Below are 21787 nucleotides of genomic sequence, written 5' to 3' on the forward strand. Positions count from 1 at the left end.
TATCAAAGTCATTGAGTACTTACAGATGGGGCTGCTTTTTGCTATTAGTCATTCTTCTAAGTTGTGTATTCCTTTTCTTTCTTCCCTTTTTTTAAGTAGCATTTAAAAAAATGAGATCTCCTTCACAACATAAAATTCACAGTTTAAAGCGTACACTTAAGTGGTTTAGTATATTCACTGTGTTTTACAACCATTACACCAAAAAGAAACCTGTACCCAGTAGCGGTCACTTCCCATTCTCCCCTACCCTCAGCCTCTGGTAACGTCTCATCTACTTTCTGTCTCGGTATTTGTCTAATCTGAACATTTCATGTAAATGGAGTCATACAATATGTAGCCTTTTATGACTGGCTTCTTTTACTTAGCATTTTTTTTTTTTTAAGTCTCATCCATATTGTACCATGTATCAGAGCTTCATTTTTTTGTATGGCTGAATAATATTCCTTTGTATGGAAATAGCACGTTTTGTTTACCCATTCATCTGTTTTTGGACATTTGGGTTGTTCCCATCTTTTGGGTCTTGTGAATAGTGCTGCTGTTCATGTGCGCATACATATTCTTATTTGAGTACCTGTTTTTATTTCTTTTGGGTATTATACCTTGGAGTGAAATTGTGAGATCACATGGTAATTCTGTTTAACTTTTTGAGGAACCACTGAGCTGAACTACTTGGCATTCCCATCAGCCATATATGAAGTTTCCAATTTCTTTACATCCTCACTAACACTTGTTATTGTCTATTTTTAAAATTATTATAACCAACCATGTGTGTGTGAAGTAGCATCTCATTGTGGTTTTGATTTGCAGTTCCCTAATGACTAATGAACATCTTTTCATATGCTCGTTGGCCATTTGTATACAGGTGTTAAAAAAAAAAAAAAAAAACTCCTTGGAGATATTGCGGGTTCAGTTCCAGACCACTGCAAACAAAGTGAATATTGCAATAAAGCAAGTCACATAAATTTTTTTGTTTCCCAGTACATGTAAAAGTTATGTTTACGTTATACTGTAATTAAGTGTGCAATAGCATTATGTCTAAAAAGCACTGTATATACCTTAATTAAAAAATACTTCATTGCTAAAAAATGCTAACCATCATCTGAGGCTTCAGCGAGTTGTAATCTTTTTGCTGGTGGAGGGTCTTGCCTCCATGTTGATGGCTGCTGACTAATGAGGGTGGTAGTTGCTGAAAGTTGGGGTGGCTGTGGCAATTTCTTAAAATAAGGCAATGAAGTTTAGCGCGTCAATTGGCTCTTCCTTTCACGAAAGATGTCTCTGTAGCACGCAATGCTGTTTGACAGCATTTTAACCACAGTAGACCTCCTTTCATAATTGGATCGTTACTCTCAAACCCTGCTGCTGCTTTATCAACTAAGTTTATGTAATAGTCTAAATCCTTTGTTGTCATATTCACAGTGTCTTTACCAGAAGTAGATTCCATCTTGGGAAACCACTTTCTTTGTTCATCCGTCGGAAGCAACTTCTCATCTTTTAAAGTTTTATGAGATTGCAACAATTCAGTCACATCTTCAGGCTCCACTTCCAGTTCTCTTGTTATTTCCACCATGTCTGCAGTTACTTCTGCCACTGAAGTCTTGAATCCCTCAAAGTCATCCATGAGTTGGAATCAACTTTTTCTAAACTGTTAATGTTGATATTTTGACCTCCTCCCATGAATCACAAGTGTTCTTAATGGCATCTAGAGTGGTGAATATTTTCCAGAAGGTTCAATTTACTTTGCCCATGTCCATCAGAGTCATCACTATCTGTGGCAGCTATAGCCTTAAGAAATGTATTTCTTAAATAATATAAGACTTGGAAACCCTGGTGGTGTAGTGGTTAAGTGCTACAGCTGTTAACCAAAGGGTCGGCAGTTTGAATCTGCCAGGTGCTCCTTGGAAACTCTGTAGGTCAGTTCTACTCTGTCCTATAGGTCACTATGAGTCAGAATTGACTTGACGGCACCAGGTTTGGTTTTTTTTTTTTTTTTTTAATATAATACTCAAAAGCTGAAATTACTCCTTGATCCATGGGCTGCAGAATGGATGTTGTGTTAGCAGGCTTGAAAACAACATTAATCTCCTTATACATCTGCGTCAGAGTTCTTGGGTGACCAGGTGCATTGTCAATGAGCAGTAATATTTTAAAAGGAGTTTTTTTTCCTGAGCAGTAGGTCTCAACAGTGGACTTAAAGTATTCAGTAAACCATGCTGTAAACAGATGTGCAGTCATCCAGACTTTGTTGTTCAAGGAGAGTAGATTTAGCATAATTCTTAAGGGCCCCAGCATTTTTGGAACAGTAAATGAGCACTGGCTTCAACTTACACACCAGTTGCATTAGCCCCTAATAAAATAGTCAGCTTGTCCTCTGAAGCTTTGAAGCCGGACATTGACTTCTCCTCTCTAGCTATTAAAGTCCTAGATGGCATCCTCTTCCAATATAAGGCTGTTTTGTCTGCATTGAAAACCTGTTGTTTGGTGTAGGCACCTTCATCAGTTGCCTTAGCTAGATTTTCTGATTCACGTGCTGCAGCTTCTGTATCAGCACTTAGTGCTTCACCTTGTACTTTTATGTTATGAAATCGGCTTCTTTGCTTAAGCCACATGAATCAACCCCTGCTAGCTTCAGACTTTCCTTCTGCAGCTTCCTTACCTCTCTCAGCCTTCATAGAATTGAAGAGAGTTAGAGCCTTGCTCTGGATTAGGCTTCGACTTAAGGGAATGTTGTGACTGGTTTGAGCTTCTATTCAGTCCACTAAAACGTTCTCCGTGTTAAAAGTAAGGCATGTTTTGCTTTCTTATCATTTGTGTGTTCACTGGGGTAGCATTTTTAATTTTCTTCGAGAACTTTTCCTTTGCGTTCAAAACTTGGCTAACTGTTTGGCACAAGAGGCCTAGCTTTTGGCCTGTCTCAGCTTTCAACGTGCCTTCCTCACTAAGCTTAATCATTTGATTTAAAGTGAGAAACATGCGACTCTTACTTTTATGTGAACACTTAGAGACTATTGTAGGGTTATTAATTGGCCTAATTTCAATATTGTCATGTCTCAGGGAATAGCAAGGCTCATGGAGAGGGAGAGAGATGTGGGAATGGATGGTCGGTGGAGCGGTCACAACACACACAACATTTTACTGATTAAGTTCACCATCCTATATGGGTGCGGTTCCTGGCTTCCCAAAACAATTACCAATACTAACATCAAAGAGGAAACCCTGGTGGTGTAGTGGTTAAGAGCTATGGGTGCTAACCAAAAAGTCAGCAGTTCAAATCCACCAGGCACTCCTTGGAAACTCTACGGGGGCAGTTCTCCTCTGCCCTATAGGGTTGTTGTGGGTTGGAATCGACTTGATGGTAATGACTTTGGTTTTTTGATTTTTAACATCAAAGATCACTGATCACAGATTACTATAACAGATACAATGAAAAAGTTTGAAATATTGCAAAAATTACCAAAATGTGACACAGACACAAAGTGAGCATGCACTGTTGAAAAAATGGCATCAATAGACTTGCTTGACACAGGGTTGCCACAAATCTTCTATTTGTTTAAAAACAAAACAAAACTAAAAAACAGTATCTGTGAAGCGCAGTAAAGCAAAGCACAATAAGATTAGATGTGCCTGTATAATCTTTGGAGAAATACCTGTTCAGATCTTTTGCCCATTTTTTAAGATTGGGTTGTTTGTCTTTTTGTCATTGAGCTGTAAGAGTTCTTTATATATTGTGGATACTAGACCCACCCTTATCAGAGATACGATTTACAAAAATCTTCCCCCATTCTGTGGGTTGTCTTTTCACTCACTTGATAATATCCATTGGTGCACTGAAGTTTTTAATTTTAGTGAGGTTCAATTTATTTATTTTCTTTGTTTCTATTGCTTGTGGTTTTGGTGTCATAACTAAAAAACTGCTGCCAAGGTCCCGTACATTTTCACCTATGTTTCCTTCTAATAATTTTACAGTTTTAGGCCTTTCATCCGTTTTGAGTTAATTTTTATAAATGGTGTTAAGTAGGGTTCCTAATTCATTCCTTTGCATGTGAATATCCAGTTGTCATACCACCATTTGTTCAAAAGACTATTCTTGCCCCATTAAATGATCCTGGTACCTGTATTGAAAATCAACTGACCATAAATGTATAGGCTTATTTCTGGACTCTCAATTGTGTCCGGTTGATCTATATGGTTGTAATTGTACCAGCACTATACCGTGTGGATTACTGTTGCTCTGTATTGAGTTTTGAAATTGGGAAGTGGGAATCCTCAAACTTTGTTTTTCTTTTTAAAGATTGTTTTGGCTATTCCAAGTCCCTTGTAATTTCATATGAATTTTAGGATCAGATAGTCCAGTTTTTTAAAAAAGGCAGTTGGAATTTTGATAGGGATTGCGTTGAATCTGTAGTCGTTTTGGCAGGTTGGGAAGTATTGCCATCTGAACAATATTACATTTGCCAGTCTGTGAACATGGGGTGTCTTTCTATTTATTTAGATACTTTTAAATTTCTTTCAGCAATATTTTGTGATTTTCGGTGTATAAGTTTTGTACTTTGGTTAATTTTATTCTTAAGTATTTTATTCTGTTTAATGCTGTTTTAAATGGAGTTTTTTTAAATTTCCATTTCAGATTGTTCATGGGATTGTATAGAAATGCAACTGGTTTTTTAAAAAATAATTTTTATTGCGCTTTAAGTGAAAGTTTACAAATCAAGTCAGTCTCTCACACAAAAACCCGTATACACCTTGCTACACACTCCCTGTTACTCTCCCCCTAATGAGACAGCCCGCTCTCTCCCTCCACTCTCTCTTTTCATGTCCATTTTGCCAACTTCCAACCCCTCCACCCTCTCATCTCCCCTCCAGGCAGAAGATGCCAACGTAGTCTCAAGTGTCCACCTGATCCAAGCTCACTCCTCACCAGCATCCCTCTCCAACCCATTGTCCAGTCCAATCCATGTCTGAAGAGTTGGCTTGAAATGCAACTGATTTTTGTACATTGATTCTTGTATCCTGCAACTTTACTGAACTTGTTTATTAGCTCTAATTTTTTTTTCTGGGGGGGTGGGTAGAGATTCTTCAAGGTTTTACATTCCTTTTTATAAGGTGAATTTTCTAGCTGCATGACCAATTTAGTTCGAGTTTTTAGTTCCGTCTCACTGGTGGTATTTTTGGACTTGCTTTGTGTTTTTCCTGGTGTGGGTTGGCACATTGCTTCTGTCTTAATTCTTGGAGTGTTGCATGCCAACAGTGATCGTGCTGTCTATAGAGCTTTGTCACTACTGGACTTACCTGTCTGACGTGGGTCTCCAAGGGAGGGAGTATGTAGCACTGACCATGAATTTTATGAATGAGAGTTGAGTAGAATGAGAACAGTATTCTGTATGAGGTTCCTACTTTAACACACAGGCTGATAACCAGCATCCTGTAATCTCTTCTTCCTGAAACATTCATTTTGTAGAAATAAAACAGAAGTGTTATGAGAGGTTGCAAATGAGAAAGTGATTGTTCAGTAGGAGTGTCACATGCATGGAGTGATGCAACCATATCACTGGTTTGTGTCATCTAGTGTATTTCCCATGCCTGTGACTCTGATCATTCCCATCATAAAATGATCAGGTCAACAGTGAGCCCCAAAGATGAGTAGACAACAGCTGCTCATGTTTTCTTTTGAGTTTAGTGTCAGAGCATGATGCCCATTTGGAATTCTGTGAGAACTGGATATATTGGTGATGTTTCCTCATTTTAAGCCTTCTGAAAAGTTGGTTGTATGCCCTTGTTGATCAGATGTGTTAGGTACCTAAGTGGTTGTCACATTTTCTTGTCGTTTCTGTGACTTCTTACAGTGTGAAGGTGAGAAACGTGAGTTGGTTGCTCAGTGAGTCTGTAAATTTAAAAGCTAGTGACTTCTTGATTGAAAGTCAGTGCTGGTTACTATCTTGTAGAGCCTGGATTGCTCCTGCCAGGAAAAAAAACAGCTTGCTTTGCCCAGCCCAGCATTGTGCCTTCGTCTGCTGCTTCTCGGCTGCTGGTCTCTCAGTCGGCTGTTAAGTCTGCGTGGGTCTGGTGACTTTTCTTTAGTGTGATTTCATGCTTTTCTCCTTCAAATTTTTAGGTATTTCTCAGTTTCTAGTCTATACAGAATTTCCCTTTTGCCTTTTTTATTAGAGCTGTGTACATACTTACTTTAACAACGTATTTTGGGCGTTCATTTCTCTGGATTTGGTGAGGAGGATGCTTACCTTTAACCGGGAGTCTAATGCTGCTTCTCCTACCTTCCACAGGATTTTGTTTTTGTTCTTTTGAAACAGTGTTGGATGGCTTGGTCTGTACTCTTCTCAGTCCTACCAGGCACTATCAGCACAGGCGTTGTGGCCCTGGGAAGGGTGGCTGTGTGAAATTGTCCTCTCTGTTCTCATCCTCCATCTATTCACTTTGCAGTTTCTTCAGTTAAGGAGTATAAACGGAACAAAGTCGAAACGTTAATTTTCTGTTTCTTGCTTTGTTTTTTCTTCTAATAAAAAGAACCATTTGAATGGAAGAAAGAAGCCAGACAGGGAGCATTAGCTTTCCTTTCAGTTTCTTTCCCACCCTTACCTCATTTCCAAAGTTTGCTTAGTTTCCTTTATTCCCTTGACCCTTCTCTCTTTCACTCTAAATTAAACAGCAACAAATAGCACTCCATCCTTAAAGAAAAAACAAATAACTGCAACAAAACAAAATAAAAAACCCCACAAAACTTGGTTCCCTGGAATGAGGTCAAGGTCAGGATAATAGCTCCAACTAGAGATACAGGCTATGCCCATTCAAGCAGCAGATTAAATTTAGGAATTGTGGCGCTCTCGGCACAATCAGGAGAGGGAATTACAAGAGAGAATGCATTATAACTCTTGCAGATGTGGTTCCATCTATTGTATCTTCAGGGCTGAGAACTTTAAAATGAGGGGAGGCTTGCTCTGTGGCTTTTACACAGCGTTCTATTTAAGTTGTCTAAGGTTTTAAGGTTTTATTTAAAAGAGATTTTAAAAACCGTAGTAAAAGCATCATGCACGCTTATATTTTATATTTCCAGTTTCAGGAGTAATAACGGAGAAGAGGGTTTAAGAGCATGGGCTTTGAAGCCAGGCAGCCAGGAATTGAATGCTGGCCCCACCATTTAATGTGGCACCTTGTCTAAGTCTCTTACTCTCTCAGGGCCTCAGTTTTCTCATCTGTAAGATGGGGATGATAATGATGTTCCACCTCCTGGGATTGTTGTGAGGATTAAATAAGTTAGTATTAGGTAGAACCATATGAAATTGACAATACTGGACTTTTAAAACAAATTGAGTTAGTTATAGATTCACATGCAGTTGTAAGAAATAACAGAGATCCCTTGTACACTTTGCCCAGTTTCTTCAAATGGTAATATTTTGCAAAATTATAGTACAGTATCACAATCAGGCTATTAACATTGATAAAATCCACCCATCTTATTCATATTGCCCCAGTTTTACTTGTACTTAGTTGTATATGTATGTGTGTTTAATTGCATACAGTCTTGTCCCATTTTTGTAAGTTTCTGTATCTGTCACCACCAGGATCCCTCTTGTGGCCCTTTTATGACCACTCCACTCCCTCCCACCCCCTCCCTAACCCCTGGCAATGACTAATTTGTCCTCCATTTCTAAAATTTTGTCATTTCAAGAATGTCACATAGGATCCTGTAAATGTAACTTTGGGAACTGACTTTTTTTGATGCGTAATTTCCAAGTTGTGTTGTTTATCAATAGTGCATTCTTTTTAATTGCTGAGTAGTATTCCATGGTGTGGGTGGACCACAGTTTGTCTGAGGACATCTGGACTGAAGCCAGTGTTTGATAATTATAATTAAAACTGCTGTGAATGTTCTTTTACAGGTTACTGGACCATTTTGACTTACAGAAACTGCAGTCTCTCAAAGGGTTTAGTCAAGTACATGCAAATCTCTTAGCATCTCTGGTGTTGCTGCTTCTGTGGATGGTGGTGTTGCCAGTGGCGATCATGGGGCATTAGTTTGTGCTTTTGGATTAACTGGTCTCTATGTAGCACTTTGGAAACCATGGTGGCGTAGTGGTTAAGTACTACGGCTGCTAACCAAGAGGTCAGCAGTTTGAATCTGCCAGGCGCTCCTTGGAAACTCTGTGGAGCAGTTCTACTCTGTCCTGTAGGGTCGCTATGAGTTGGAATTGACTTGATGGCAGTGGGTTTTTTTATGTAGCACTTGAAACACATCATGCCATGTCTGTGTGTATATTTGAACTTACTGAAGAAGTGTTTACTTCTCAGGAAAGCCATAGCTCTCTGCCTCATAAAACCCAACCCTGTGCTTATCTGCCCACAGCACTTAAAAGAGGAGATTATGGCTGTTTTCCTTTGCCAACTGACCTGGTCTCCTCAGGGCATAAACCAAAAAAAAACCAAACCCAGTGCTGTCGAGTCGATTCCGACTCATAGTGACCCCATAGGACGGGGTAGAACGGCCCCATAGAATTTCCAAGGAGCGCCTGGTGGATTTGAACTGCCCACCCTTTGGTTAGCAGCCGTAGCACTTAACCACTACGCCACAGGGCGTAGGTGGAGGAAAACACAGAAATAGGTGCAGTCCTGCGATTATTTAGGTGTGGCCTCCATCCGGGACCCCTGGTTAGTTGCTTGTTTAGATTTATTCAAGCAGTGTATATGGAGTGCCTACCCTATACAGTCAGCCCTCCATATCTGTGGGTTCTACATCCACGGATTGAAAATACTCGGAGAAGAAAAGAAAGTTCCAAAAAGCAGAATGTGAATTTGCTGCATGCCGAGCACTGTGCTGAACCCACATGAATGAAGTGGTGTGTAGGCATCCCCTGTTGTACCCTGCTCCCATTTCACAGGTCCTCACTCTGCTTTCCAGTAATCATTGTCTGAGCATTGTTTACCTCGCGTCTTGTTCATTTGCTACTTGTGTGCACCATTTGTTTCTGTGAAAAAATGGCTCCTAAAAAGCGATTAAGTGGTCAAAGCAATCCCTCAAAGGCTGAGGGAGCATGAAGTCCTATCTCTCAATGAGAAACCAAAAATCTTAGCTCTTTTGGAAAGTAGCATGTTGCTTGTTGAAGTGAGCTGCGAGGTCAGTAAGAATGAATCGAGCATTCGCATAATATAAGGCAGAAAGAAGCTGAAATTTGTGGGAATATTAGTACTGCCCCTACAAGGGCAAAAATGGTCTCTCTGGTTCATTGATGATAAAGTAGTTGCAGAGACTGAGAAAGCGTTAAGTGTAAAAGCGTTAACTATTTACATAGCATTTACTTTGTATTAGGTATTATAAGCAATCTGGAGATGATTTAAAGTATGGGAGGATGTGCGTAGGTTATGTGCAAATACTACACTGTTTAATATAAGGGGCTTGAGCATCTGCAGATTTTGGTATCTGTGTGGGAGGAGGTGGGCGGCAAGAGGGGATCCTGGAACCAATCCCCCGTTGACAACAAGGGACGACTGTACTAGGGATGCAAAACGCAGCCCAAAAATGGTTTTACTCTGAACTTAAACCAAACCAGTTAAATTTATGCTGATGGCAGTTGTAGTTCTATGTGAGACTGTGATTGAAAAAGTGGTTCTGTGGCATTTTAAGACCTGTGGGGTGAGTGAGACCAACCAAACCCATTGCTGTCCAGTTGGTTCCGACTCATAGCGACCCTGTAGGACAGGGTAGAACTGCCCTGTAGCGTTTCCAAGGAGTGGCTGGTGGATTTGAACTGCCGACCTTTTGGTTTGCAATCAGGCTCTTAACAACTGCACCACCAGGGCTCTGTAATAGGACCAAACCAAAACCAAACCCATTGGCATCGAGTTGATTCCAACTCATGGTGACCCTATAGGACAGAATAGAACTGCCCCATAAAAAAAAAAAATATAGGGATTCCAAAAGAGCAGCTGGTGGATTCAAACTGCCGACCTTTGGTTAATTGAGCTCTTAACCACTGTGCCACCATGGCTCCACATCGTAAGACCAGTCTTTCCTAATTGGATTCTTGGACATTCAGGGATGTGTGAAAGTAGTAAAGGGAAGGCGATAAAGGAGGCCTGAGCAATTTTTATGCTTTAAAAGCCTGAGTGAAAATTATTAATCTAAAAGAATGGTGGATGGGTGAAGTAAGAAAGCCATTATTTCTTTGCTATTAATTGGAATTACATCAAAGTGGGTTAAAAAAAATTGTTTATCTTAAGGCTAATCAGAAGTTATGATTAGCAGTCATAGGTCTTTGATCCATAAAAATAGAAGTGAATTAAATATTAATAAATGTTATTTTATAAGTAAAAATCTTCCAATACTTGGGGTCCCAGTAGGCAGTAGGGGAGAAAAGGGAGACTCTCAGTGGTGAAAACATTAGTAATCTTGGATTTAATATGATAATAGTTCAGCGTCTAATCAGGGCCCTTACAAGGTTATGATTATATGCCAGTGACTTTTTTCGTAGGAAGAGGTAAATAAAAGCAACACTGTCTCTTTGTATTGCAAAGAGGAAGGAAAGCATGTAAATTTTTATGCTGAAGTCAGATGAGGTTGAGTCAGCTTGAATATCGTGTTATTTATTGGTACTATTAGAAAAAGGAAACCCTGGTGGCATAGTGGTTAAGTGCTAACCAAAAGGTCAGCAGTTCGAATATACCAGGCGCTCCTTGGAAACTCTGGGGAGGGGCGGAACAGTTCTACCCTGTCTTATAGGGTCTCTGTGAGTTGGAATCGACTCTAGTGACGATGGTTTTTTTTAATTAGAGAAAAGCCTCTCTCCCCCAAGCCCCACTTAATGTTGTCCGCGACTCATTTAAAGGAATTGGTGAGATACAAAGAACTAGAACAATAAACTTAAAACCTTGCATTGCTCCACCCGTCACAGAGAGCCACTATTAATGTTAAAGGTACTTCCTCATTTTTCTCAGAAATCTACGTCATTTTTCTTACATTGTTTGCTGCCAGTTAGCACTTGTTGCTATCAGCTTGTCAGTATTGCCTGTCTGATCAATGGTAGTAAAGCCTCCTGTTGCTTTAACTTGATTCCTGGCAGGGTTGTCCTCTGTGGCTCTCTCTCCCCAAGACACAGTGGGTAGTGGTTCCATCCTTGTGACGAATAGTTCATCCTTTCGCCCCTGGCTTATGGGCCACCTTTGTTATAACACGACATTTTCATATGTCCAAGGTCTGTGTTTGCACTCTGCTTTGTGTTTATTCCTGTGCCAGGTATATACTCTTAACTACTGTAAAAAGTGTAGTCTGGTGCTGTTTGTTCTGTTTGAAAATGTAGCTTGTTTAGAGTTGTGATGGTTTTGGTGTGAACATGTATGCTATATATGCTTTTTCCATGTCTTAACAACATTCCTTCAGTATGTATTCCCAGATAGGGGATTATTCTGCTAAAGGGTATACATGTTTTAGAGATTCGTAATTTATATTGTCTTCCAGATGTAATCGAATCAATTACCAAGAAATTTACCCGTAGTCAGAATGAAAATAACTGGGTTCTCTTCCCAACGCTGCTTTAAATTCCCTATGTGACTTTAGGTTCTCACTTTACCTTACTTGGCCCCATTTTCCTTATTTGGTAAAACAGTAGTTGGATTTAAGTAGTGGTTCTCAACCCAGATGATTTTGCCCCCAGAGGGTATTTGGCAATGCCTGGAGACATTTTTGGTTATCACATCTTGTAGGTGGTCCTTCTGGCTGTTAGCGGGTAGAGGCTAGGAGTGCAGCTCAACACAATGCAGGGTACAGGACTCCCCCTCTGCCCCAAGAATTATCTTGCCTCAAATGCCAGGTTTCCATCAAAATCCTAATAGTAAACCAAAAACCAAGCCTGTTGCAGTCCAGTCAGTTCCAATTCATAGCAGCCATGTTGTTCCATTACTGTTTTTATAGGAAAATTGAAAAGCTTCATGACATACTAGCTGCTTTTCAATGAAACTATGTGGTGATTGAACCTGGAAAAATGGCTCCGTGGCAGCATCTGACCTCCTCTCACTTCAGAAGGGGAAAGGAGAATCAAGATCAACTCCAAGGCCGATTCCTATGAGGTGGAAGTCAGACACACCTCCTTTCTCCAACCTTTTTATCAATTCTGACACTAGCCGTCCCTCCCACAGCACTCTGTACTTCTTTGCTGGGTTTGATAATTTATTGCAGTAGTCACATACAGCTCACAGACCATACTCACAGTTATGGGGTTCATTAGGGAAATAACAGGTTACAATTCAGGTTCAGGAATGCTCAGGATACAGTTCTTCAATCAGTACAGCTTCTTAGCCATGGCTGCAGGCAGGCTTCTCTCTGGTCCCTGGCCCCTTGCCTCTGTGAGCCTCTTGGGCTGGCTGGCCTCTGCCCTGCTCGGACAAGTGTTACAGAGCTCCTTTAGTTCTGCTGATAAGTGCCCGGAGGCACCCCATTCCTGCCAAAAGCTTCCTGCCCAAAGCTGCTCAGCTTTCACAGCCTGTGGGCCCGGAAGCCCACTGCACAGTTTCCTGCCGGTCTCCTGATTCTGCGTCCTCTGCTGCTGCCATTTCTCTGCCACTGTTTCTTGCTGTCTTTCACTGTCTCCTGTGTTACAGCTCTCTCTCTGTCTCTTGGGTCTAGGACCTCTCAGTGCAGGGCATCCTGAGTACAAAGGATGTACTCCACTCCTAGCTCTTCTTTCTTGGTGGTAGTGTGGTCCCCTCATTTCTGCCTCTGGGATGGCTCATATTAAGCCTAGTGGGATGGCAAAACTGACTGATTCCCTCGTTAGGGTTCCATACACCTTATTTGCATGGTCCTACCCCCTACAAGGGTGCCATGCACCTCATGTGCATTATTAGCAAGCTTATAATCCCTTTGGTGGACCGCAGGCACCTTATTTGCATCAAACCAAAACCCAAACCCACTGCCATCAAGTTGATTCCGACTCATAGTGACCCTATAGGACATAGTAGAACTGCCGCATAGGGTTTCCAAGGAGCGCCTGGCAGATTCGAACTGCCGGCCGCTTGGTTAGCAGCTGTAGCACTTACCCACTACGCCACCAGGGTTTCCCTTATTTGCATAGTCCCACCCAAATCTTTGGTGGGAGTTATAAGACCATGCTGAGAAGGGCCATATAAAAGTGATCCATCCCACCGCAGAAGCTGATCCTTCACAGTTTCTTTTTAATAGTCCTCAAGGTTTAATGCCAGCTTTGAAAAATTTGGTATAAGAACATAAGGGTAGGAAAGCCCTCCTCCATCTTCGCAAAATACACATACATCCTTGAGTATAGATTAGGAGACTACTTAAATCTTTTGGATATTGTAAATGCAGACCTTAGAAAATGCTTCCTAGAAGTATTCATGCCCCAGGAGCCTTTTCCCATTTACCAGTTTATGTGCATATTCCCTTGCTGGTTCTCTGCAAGGTGGACCCATGCCTACCCTTTACCAAAAGATGCACCTGGAGGTGGTAAAGAACAGGTGTTTGGGTGGGTGTCTCCCTGTTTTAGCTAGGAGTCTGAATTCTGGGCATTGGCAGAGCTAGATTCCTTTGTTTTCTCTCTCTCTCTCTCTCATCTCTAAGGGAAAATTTTTGTCTATTTCAGCTTCTGTAGCCCCGGCTGTTTCTTGGTGTTCCTTGGCTGCTTGTAGATGTATCTGTCACATTGCCTCTCTCGTCGTGTGTGTGTGTGTGTGTCTTTCCTGTTTCTATTTTGCCCGTTATATGGGACACTACTCAGAGAGGATTAGGTTTAGGACCTACGTTGCTTCCCCCTTACTTCATTAACATGTGAAAAGAAAAACTGTGTTTCCGAAGAGGTATCATTCACTGGTACAGGAGTTGAGAAGATTTCAGCATATATTTTTGAGGGACACAATTCAATTTGTAACATGAATTATAGAAATAACTTATTTTAATTAATCGCAAATGGAAAAGTGAACATTTGCAAAACTAAGGGACAAGGGATGGTGCTGGCTTCCTCATGGCCGAGTCCCTGCTGGCTCTCCTTTCTTTCCTGCCTCTAACTTCCACTCCCTGCTAAGTCAGCCTGGGAGGGAGCAGAATGTCAGCCTGTGGTCACTGCTGGCCTTTTGGTGTTACGTGAGCTGCAGCGCCGCAGACCACTCACTCTGCTTCACCAACACTGTGGAAACTTCTGGGAGCCCTCTCCCCTCCAAGGCGAATCGTTACATTGAATTTTGTAGTTTATCATTTTTGTGCTTTTCATTCAAGTTTTACTGTGTACATGATAAATATATTAAGTTGTATGTGCTTTTGAAAGACATAAATATTCAATATATTCCTCTGAGACTTGTTTTTCAATTCAGCGTTATGGTTTCTGAGATGCAGCTATGTTGATATTTGTAGCTATAGCTTAATAATTAATGGAGGAATCTTTTAACCTTGGATGGTGGCTGTGCAGAGTAGACTTAGCATTCTATAAGGAGCAGCTGGAAAGGGAGGGGCTGCCTAGTTACGGGCCCCTGTGTATGCACATGGCTGTGGGTATTTGCTGAGCCAGCTCAGGATTCTGCCGTGTGCTCATCATTGTCTGTGTCCATCCACACCCAAACAATGTTTTTTAGTCACGTTTACAGATTGCAAGTGCGCTGGGGGCTCGCCAGTATGTTCCCATTTCTCCTGAGTTGTGTTGGGCAGAGCTCAGACTCATGGTGATGGGGTGCATGTATGAAGGCGGGGTGGGTCCCTGGATTGTGGTACTGTGTCTTAGAGAATGGATTCCCTAAGTAGTGTGAGAGTGGAGTCAGGGATGGCTGTATTGGATATAGGTGGCCAGACCAAAGTGGAAGAGAGGGCGTGGGCCATGCAGAGGCAGAGGAATGGGAGGGAATAAGTGCTGCCCAGTGCAGGAGTCGTTAGAGGATGCAAAGTGCAGGCTGGGACTATTCCTCTTCAGCAGGGTGGTGTGCCAGTCCCTTTGCTGAGGCACCCAGCTTGAGGGGAGAGCGGTGGGCCTGCCCTTATCCTAGTCATTTGAGGTACTTTTTTCCTAGGAAAAATTGTTGAGAACAGAGGTTTCCATTTGGATAGTGCCCTAAGGCAAATCACCAGGGTAAGCCCCTTCCCTGGGCTTCACTGTCCCTTTATAAGCCAAACGTCCTAAAATTTTTTTGCTCCTCCCAATGATCTGTAATTGGGTATAGGGTTAAGTGAGATAGGATGGAATTTGGCCCAAATGGAGAGAAACTGAAAGTATAAAAAGAACTTAAGAAAAAATTAATATCTACATGAACTAATTTTACTCTTCTGTTTCAGAGTATACCCAGCACTGCTTTGGGACACATCTCTCTTGGATTTAACATACAGTTCTCATCAACATCGGCTTACAGCTATGGAATCGGTAAGTATTTTGTTGCTTTGTGTCTTGTCAGTTTGTGTTATTTTCATTGGTGTGTAAAAAGCAGTATGAAAGTCATGCAGAATTTTCCAAGTTGCTTCTCTTCGGCTTGATATAATTTTAGATTAAAAAAAAAATTTTTTTTTTTTTTTGGTTGTAAGCTCTATGAAATCAATAAATAGCATCTCTGGTGTCACAGTGAGATGAATTCTGCTGAAAAATTAAACAGTTTGGTAGCCTATCCTGCAAAGGAAATCGGTTTTTCCTCAACTTACTGATTTTCTCCATCCCCAAGTCTTCTGGAGAACACCAGCACCTTGTGGCTCCTGTATTTATTCTGTACTTTAGGATATTGGATTAACAGCCTGCATGAAGGGTAGCTTTTGTTGCTGAGAGTACTTGCTGTTGTCTTTGAGAGGAGCAGCCAACCTGCCTGTGTTTTGACTTCGTTGTCCATCTTTGGGCCTGAGAGTTGCTGTGCACTGAGGTGTAGTGGTTGCTCCTTGTCTGTGTCCCTAGAAGCGTGAAGCCAGTCTGTGGGGTCACTGAGTAGGGAATAGGGTCATTGGGTAGAGGGAATGGGGTCTTTGGGTAGGGAATGAGATTGTTGGGTAGAGAATGGGACCGTTTGTAGGTTGTCGTGACTCCTGCCTCCTCCTAGGAATTGTTGGGACATACATTTTTTTTTTTTACCTTGAGTAGCTGCCTCAAGACTTTGGCCTCAAGTCTGAAACGTCATTACATGTTGCACTAGGACAAAGTTCCCCCTTGGGAGATTGATTGTGGCCTGGCAGATTGTTTATTTCTTCTGTTGGCTCATTTCAGGTTTTGGTTCCTGGGCCAGGTATTAGTGTTTAAAAGCGAACAGCCCAAAAGTGTGTCTGTTTTGTGTTGTTACTCCTAGCAAACATGAAAGAAACCTTTTCTGCTACTTCCTTAGAGAATTTTCTTTATTTCTTATATCCTTCCTCTGTCTGTCATGGTTGCATCAGGCCACTTTGAAACATACCTGGCCTGTCTCTTTCACTCGACTCAAATCTTTCCTTGGAAATAGAATGAAGTTTGATGGAAAAGAAATCTCGAGTGTTTCTGAATGTAGGCCTAGAGCTGCCTTCTCTATCTGCAAGGTGGTTAGCAACGAGAAAGAAGCAAGCATGGCTAACCGAGGGTGTGGGTAATCAGGTGAGATTTTGGTGGTCATGTAGATATTTTCTCCTCATCCTGCTGAAAAAGCTGGCTTTTTAGCATTCCATGGAGCTGTGGTACGAGTGCTTCCAAGGTGATTTTTCAGGATATGAGTATATGTTTGGTTCATCTAGGTTGTGAAAATAGCCCTCATTTCATCAAGTCTATGAGCAACCAACCACTTTAGGCAGATTCATGGGGCCCTGAGGAGGGGCCACAAGGTTTGTCCTAAAGAGCTTACAGTCTGGTAGAATAGTTAGTATGGTAACAGTAGGAGGAAGCAGATGCTCACTGTAAATAGTAAAAGAGTATCTACTTTAAGAAGGGAGAGGAAAGAGTCTTTATGTGGCATGGCCTGGGTCAGGAAGGTTTCTTGAGGTCACTGCAGTTGGAGAGGTTGGGGGTTGAGCTGTGTTATGAAGAAAGGGAAGGGTAAACACTGAGAGAGAGGTCAAAGAGGGGAAATGGAAAATAGGCCAAAGAGGGCCTGAGCTGGAGGTGTTCAGGAGGTGGTTGCCAGAACAGGTAGGGCAGCGTACTGGAATGCCTGGAGGTAAGCAGGAAGGATGGGGAGAGGTGCTTGGGTGTTGGTTCCTGTGGCTGTCCTGAGCAGTGGGGGGGAGCCCTTAGAGGTCAGGTACGTGGGAGAAAAGAGGTGGTGACAGAATGAAAACCAGACCCTCAGACCTGTAGTTGGCACTTTGTGTGGCAACTGCAATATTGACATTAATTTATAACAAGGAAAAGCAAAATGCTGTTTATGTTAGTGTGGTAATTAGATTATTAATAAGTATTTAGTGATTCAAAATTCATGTTTTCCTAATGAAAATCAAACTAGATATACTCAGCTCTTTGCCTGTAGATCTTGGCTTGGTGTAGTTGATTTGATGCTCTTGTGGATTGAGGAGAGTAAAATATATTAACAAATACTTACCTGGAAGGCTTTATGACGTGTGAAGTGGTGACTGTTTTGGCTGTACCATGTTAATAATCCGGGGTATCTAATGCCACTTACCACTTTCATGAAATACAAATATTCAGTTAATATTGGTCACCATTGTCTTTTTGATCTGCAGTGTTGGAGTAAGTAAAATAAAGGCTCAGAGTGGCTGTGTACCTAATATGGATCATGGGCAAAATGGGATGAAGGAAGTAGTAGACTCTGGGTGTTTGGGCCTTGAGCCCAGGACTCCACAGCTGTGTGAGTTCTGTCTCCATGAACCTTACTGTCATTAAAGGCAGATTTTTTTTATTATGATGATTTTGTAGACTCACTAATGATTTTTCAAGTTATTTGCATCATTCATTTTTTAAAATTATTTTAATTTTGACTGCTCAAGGTGGAATGTGGAATATGAGTGTTAGGGGTTGAATTGTGCCCCCCAGATTATGTGTTGAAGCAGTTCCATTTGAGAATAGAGTTTTCTTTGTTATGTTAATGAGGCATGTCCTAAATCTGATAAGCTTTTGAGATATAAAAAGAGTATTTTAGGCACAGAGAGGAGCCAGCACAAATTAGGGAAGATAGGAGCACATGTGAGGGCAACCAAAGGACGCTGTAGCTATAGAAACTGAGAAAAGGATCTTCCCCCAGAGCCGACAGAGCCTTTCCCTAGAGCTGGTACCCTGAATTCGGACTTCTAGCCCCCTAAACTGTGAGAAAGTAGATTTCTTTTCTTTAAAGCCACCCACTTGTGGTCTTCTGTTAAAGCAGCACTAGGAGACTAAAGACAATGGGCAATTTAGATCATATTAAGGACCACCGTTTCTGACACGTAGGACTTCTTGTCAAAATCCATTTAGTGTATGGTGGCAGTGTTTGTGTATCACAGCTTGGGTACGTTTTGGAGGCTGGGTTTAGACAAATTCTGGACCAGTCCTGCCCTAAGATTTTGCTGAGTACAGCTGCAGTGACCTGGGTCTGAGCCAGTCTCTGCGTGTGTTGGGCTGGGTGGTGCTGGTGTGTGAGCGCATCACACACTCAAGTGCTCTGAGCCGAGTGTCTTCACTTGTGAGGTGATAATGCTAATACCCACTTTAAGGGCTTCTTTAGGATTCAGTGACACTGTTTGTGGAAATATAAAACTCCATGAAATATGCGCTTTAAAATAATTAGATTTAATTTTTTTACCCTTCTCTTGCACCAGACCCTAGTTTACGCTGACAGCTGATGCCATTCTTACTTTCTTACCATCTTTGCTGGTAAAGCAGGGGGTCAAAGCTTTTTCTAGAAGTGATGAGATGGAGTTGGTTTTTGTTGGCACACAGTTAACCAGGTTTACAAGGAATGTGTAGGTGTAAGATTCAGAGGACTAATAGGACAGGGTTTCTAAGCACTTATTTTCCAGAGTGAACTGCCTAAGCAGTGTGCACAGGCTGTACTTACACTCACTGTGAAAAGACAGTTTTAAATAATGTTTCTAAAAACAAAATGGTTTCTGGAAGAGAAGTTTTAGAAAGGCTTGACTTTAATGTTTTGTATTTTTAACTGAACACCTCTATTTAAGAGAAAAATGATCAGTTTTTAACTTCCTGATTTTCATAGGGTGAAATGTACAAATTGGTAGTCACATGGAAGAGTAAAATACATAGCTTGCCTCAGTGTCACCAAATGTGCTGACGAGGAGCGTGCTCTTGTGAGTGGGCTGCAGTACTGTGGAGGCGTATTCCATGCCTGGCCAGTGGTCCTGTACAGGAATGGCTGGCAATCTCCCAGTAACACCCCCCCTTTCCTGGTCCAGGGAAGGGGTCCTATGCTTGGTGGCTGCTTACCTTAACCAGGGAATGTTTTGTTATCTGGTATTCAGTGCAGAGAGAGGAGCTCTTCCTAGGCAGGTCCATCTGTCCCCACTTGTGTGGTGACCATGTTACTACCCAGGGCCTGAGCCAGCTATTAGGTGATGTCTTAGTTATCTAGTGCTGCTACAACAGAAGTACCACAAGTGGATCATTTTGGTAAACTGAAATTCTCTCACAGTTTAGGAGCCTAGAAGTCTGAAGTCTGGACGCGGGCTCTAGAGGAAGGCTTTCTTGCTCTGTTGGGTCTGGGGAAAGCTCCTTGTCATCAGTCTTCCCCAGCCTAGGAGCTTCTTGGTGCAGGGACCCTGGGTCCAAAGAATGTGCTCTGCTCCTGGCTCTTCTTGCTTGGTGATAATGAGGTCCCTCTCCTCTCTGCTTGATTTTCTCTTTTATTTCTCAAAAGAGATTGACTCAAGATAAAACCTAATCCTGTAGATTGTGTCCTGTCTCATTAATGTAACTGCCTCTAATCCTTCCTTGTGGACATCATAGAGGTTAGGTTTCACAGCGCATAGGAAAACTGTATCAGATCACAAAATGAAGGACAACCACACGATACTGGGAATCATGGCCTAACCAAATCGACACACACACTTTTTTGGGACACAATTAAATCCATAACAGGTGATGAGTAAGGTCATGTATTCCCTGGGGCTGTTTCCACCTGTGCCCTTGAGGGCCGCACTGATGCAGCAGGACTGAGCCTGAAGTGGAGGTTTGTAAGGAACTTGTAGGAATCAGTGCCAGTTCATTTCCCCTTTTTAAGGTAATGAATTTTTGTTCGGGTTTTAAAATTGATAACAGCACACAAACTTTGTTAACATTGCTTCATTATCAAATTAATATGGAGCTAAACATGCTGATATAGTTTATTGAATGTTTGAATATAATCAGTTATTATTGTAATTTTAGGGTTCTGGGGAGCGTTCTATGGCTAAACTCCCTTAAATTACATATAATTTATAGAATATATTAGATGTCATTTAAGTTAAATTTCATTAAATGCATGCTTTTTGTTAATATAAAAATTGCAATTGTGTTCAAAACAATTTTCCCTCAGAACCCTACCTCCAACTGCGGCTATTGTTGATGAGCAGACATGATAAGCACTTATTCCAAGATACATGAATTGCTAGGAAAAGTCAAGTGCCCAGAGGGAAGGATCTGGAAGCTAGCCACGTTACAGCAGAAAGGAAAGGTCTGGATTCGAGTAGCCTGCAGGCTGTGTTGCAGCAGTGCTGTGGCGAGGGTGGGTGTGTTCTGGCTCATGGTAGCCTCTTTCCCCTCTGAATATTTCTGGCTGGAATGGACCTCTGGCTCTGTGGCAGGTTTCAGTGCCTTGTGATACATACTGACCTGGGAAGGAAGGCATGTATGTAGAAAAATCTGTTTTGAACCGGAGAACGTTTTGTGGACTATCTGTAATACCACATTTGTTGATTGTAATGTTGCTTTTATTCTTCTTCCGTTGTCAGCTTGCACCGATTCCCACGGAGCTGGTGTTTATTTATTTATTTTTAATAGTATCGAGTTTTATAGGTGGCCAAGCATATTTTTGTATCTCAGGGTGAAGAGATTTTGCCCGTGTCTGGCACAGAATAGTTGTTCCACATACTTTATTCACACTGAGCTGCCTGTAGGAGCACCACAACAAAAAAACCAAACCTATTGCCATCAAGTCAATTCTGACTCACAGTGACCCTGTAGGACAGAGTAGAACTGCTGTCTAGGGTTTCCAAGGAATGGCTGCTGACCTTTTGGTAAGCAGCCATAGCTCTTAACCACTGTGCCACCAGAGCTCCACCACAAGTCCCTTCTTATTCTACGTGTGCTTCACTGAGCAGGACCAAATTCTTGCAACACTCAGAGTGAGGGCTCGGCTCAACTCCCACATTTGGAAATGTCCTTTGAGACAAGCAGTTAAATTTGTAGCTTGTGTAGATCTCTACGGAGAGGAGCAAGAAGGCGTGGAAGGAGGCCTTAAGCCTGGGGGTGGCCTGGGAGCCCTGGGCCAGCCTGGGGGATATGTCTCAGAAGAGGCAAGGAGGATGTTTGGGATGGGTGTCTTCAGGACCTGCCTGTAGATTTCTTAGGCCCGGGGAGAGTTCTAGCTTCTTCTACCCCCTCCTTAAGTATCAAAACCAAAAAACAAAAAAAACAACCCACTACCGTAGAGTCGATTCCGACTCATAGCGACCCTATAGGACAGAGTAGAACTGCCCCATAGAGTTTCCAAGGAGTGCCTGGTGGATTTGAGCTGCCGGCCTCTTGGTTAGCAGCTGTAGCACTTAACCACTACGCCACCACCAGGGTTTCCTCCTTAAGTATAGGTATCTGTTTTATCTATTATTTGCTATTGGCATTAGCCACTGGAAGAAGGGACTTGGAATATGGCTAGTTAAAAAAAAAAAAAAAAGGATGGTTTGGGATTTGAAATGTAAACTGTTTCA

General features: G+C 41.8%; 1 protein-coding gene across 19 annotated transcripts in view; it reads left to right on the top strand.

Annotated features, from left to right (window-relative positions):
• The window catches only part of ANKRD11 (ankyrin repeat domain containing 11), a 281034-nt gene that overhangs the window by 90981 nt on the left and 168266 nt on the right, over nucleotides 1-21787 (top strand). For 17 of the 19 annotated variants that reach the window (XM_064273643.1, XM_064273645.1, XM_064273646.1 and 14 more), the window contains one exon: nucleotides 15272-15356. The gene's annotated coding sequence lies outside the window, so the exon portion shown is untranslated. Of the gene's footprint in view, nucleotides 1-1999; nucleotides 12070-15271; nucleotides 15357-21787 lie in introns of those variants that run through there. The other 2 variants (XM_023558046.2, XM_010597792.3) reach the window with 2 other exon arrangements.

This window comes from Loxodonta africana, chromosome 21, assembly GCF_030014295.1.
Source record: "Loxodonta africana isolate mLoxAfr1 chromosome 21, mLoxAfr1.hap2, whole genome shotgun sequence".
Lineage (NCBI taxonomy): Eukaryota > Metazoa > Chordata > Mammalia > Proboscidea > Elephantidae > Loxodonta > Loxodonta africana.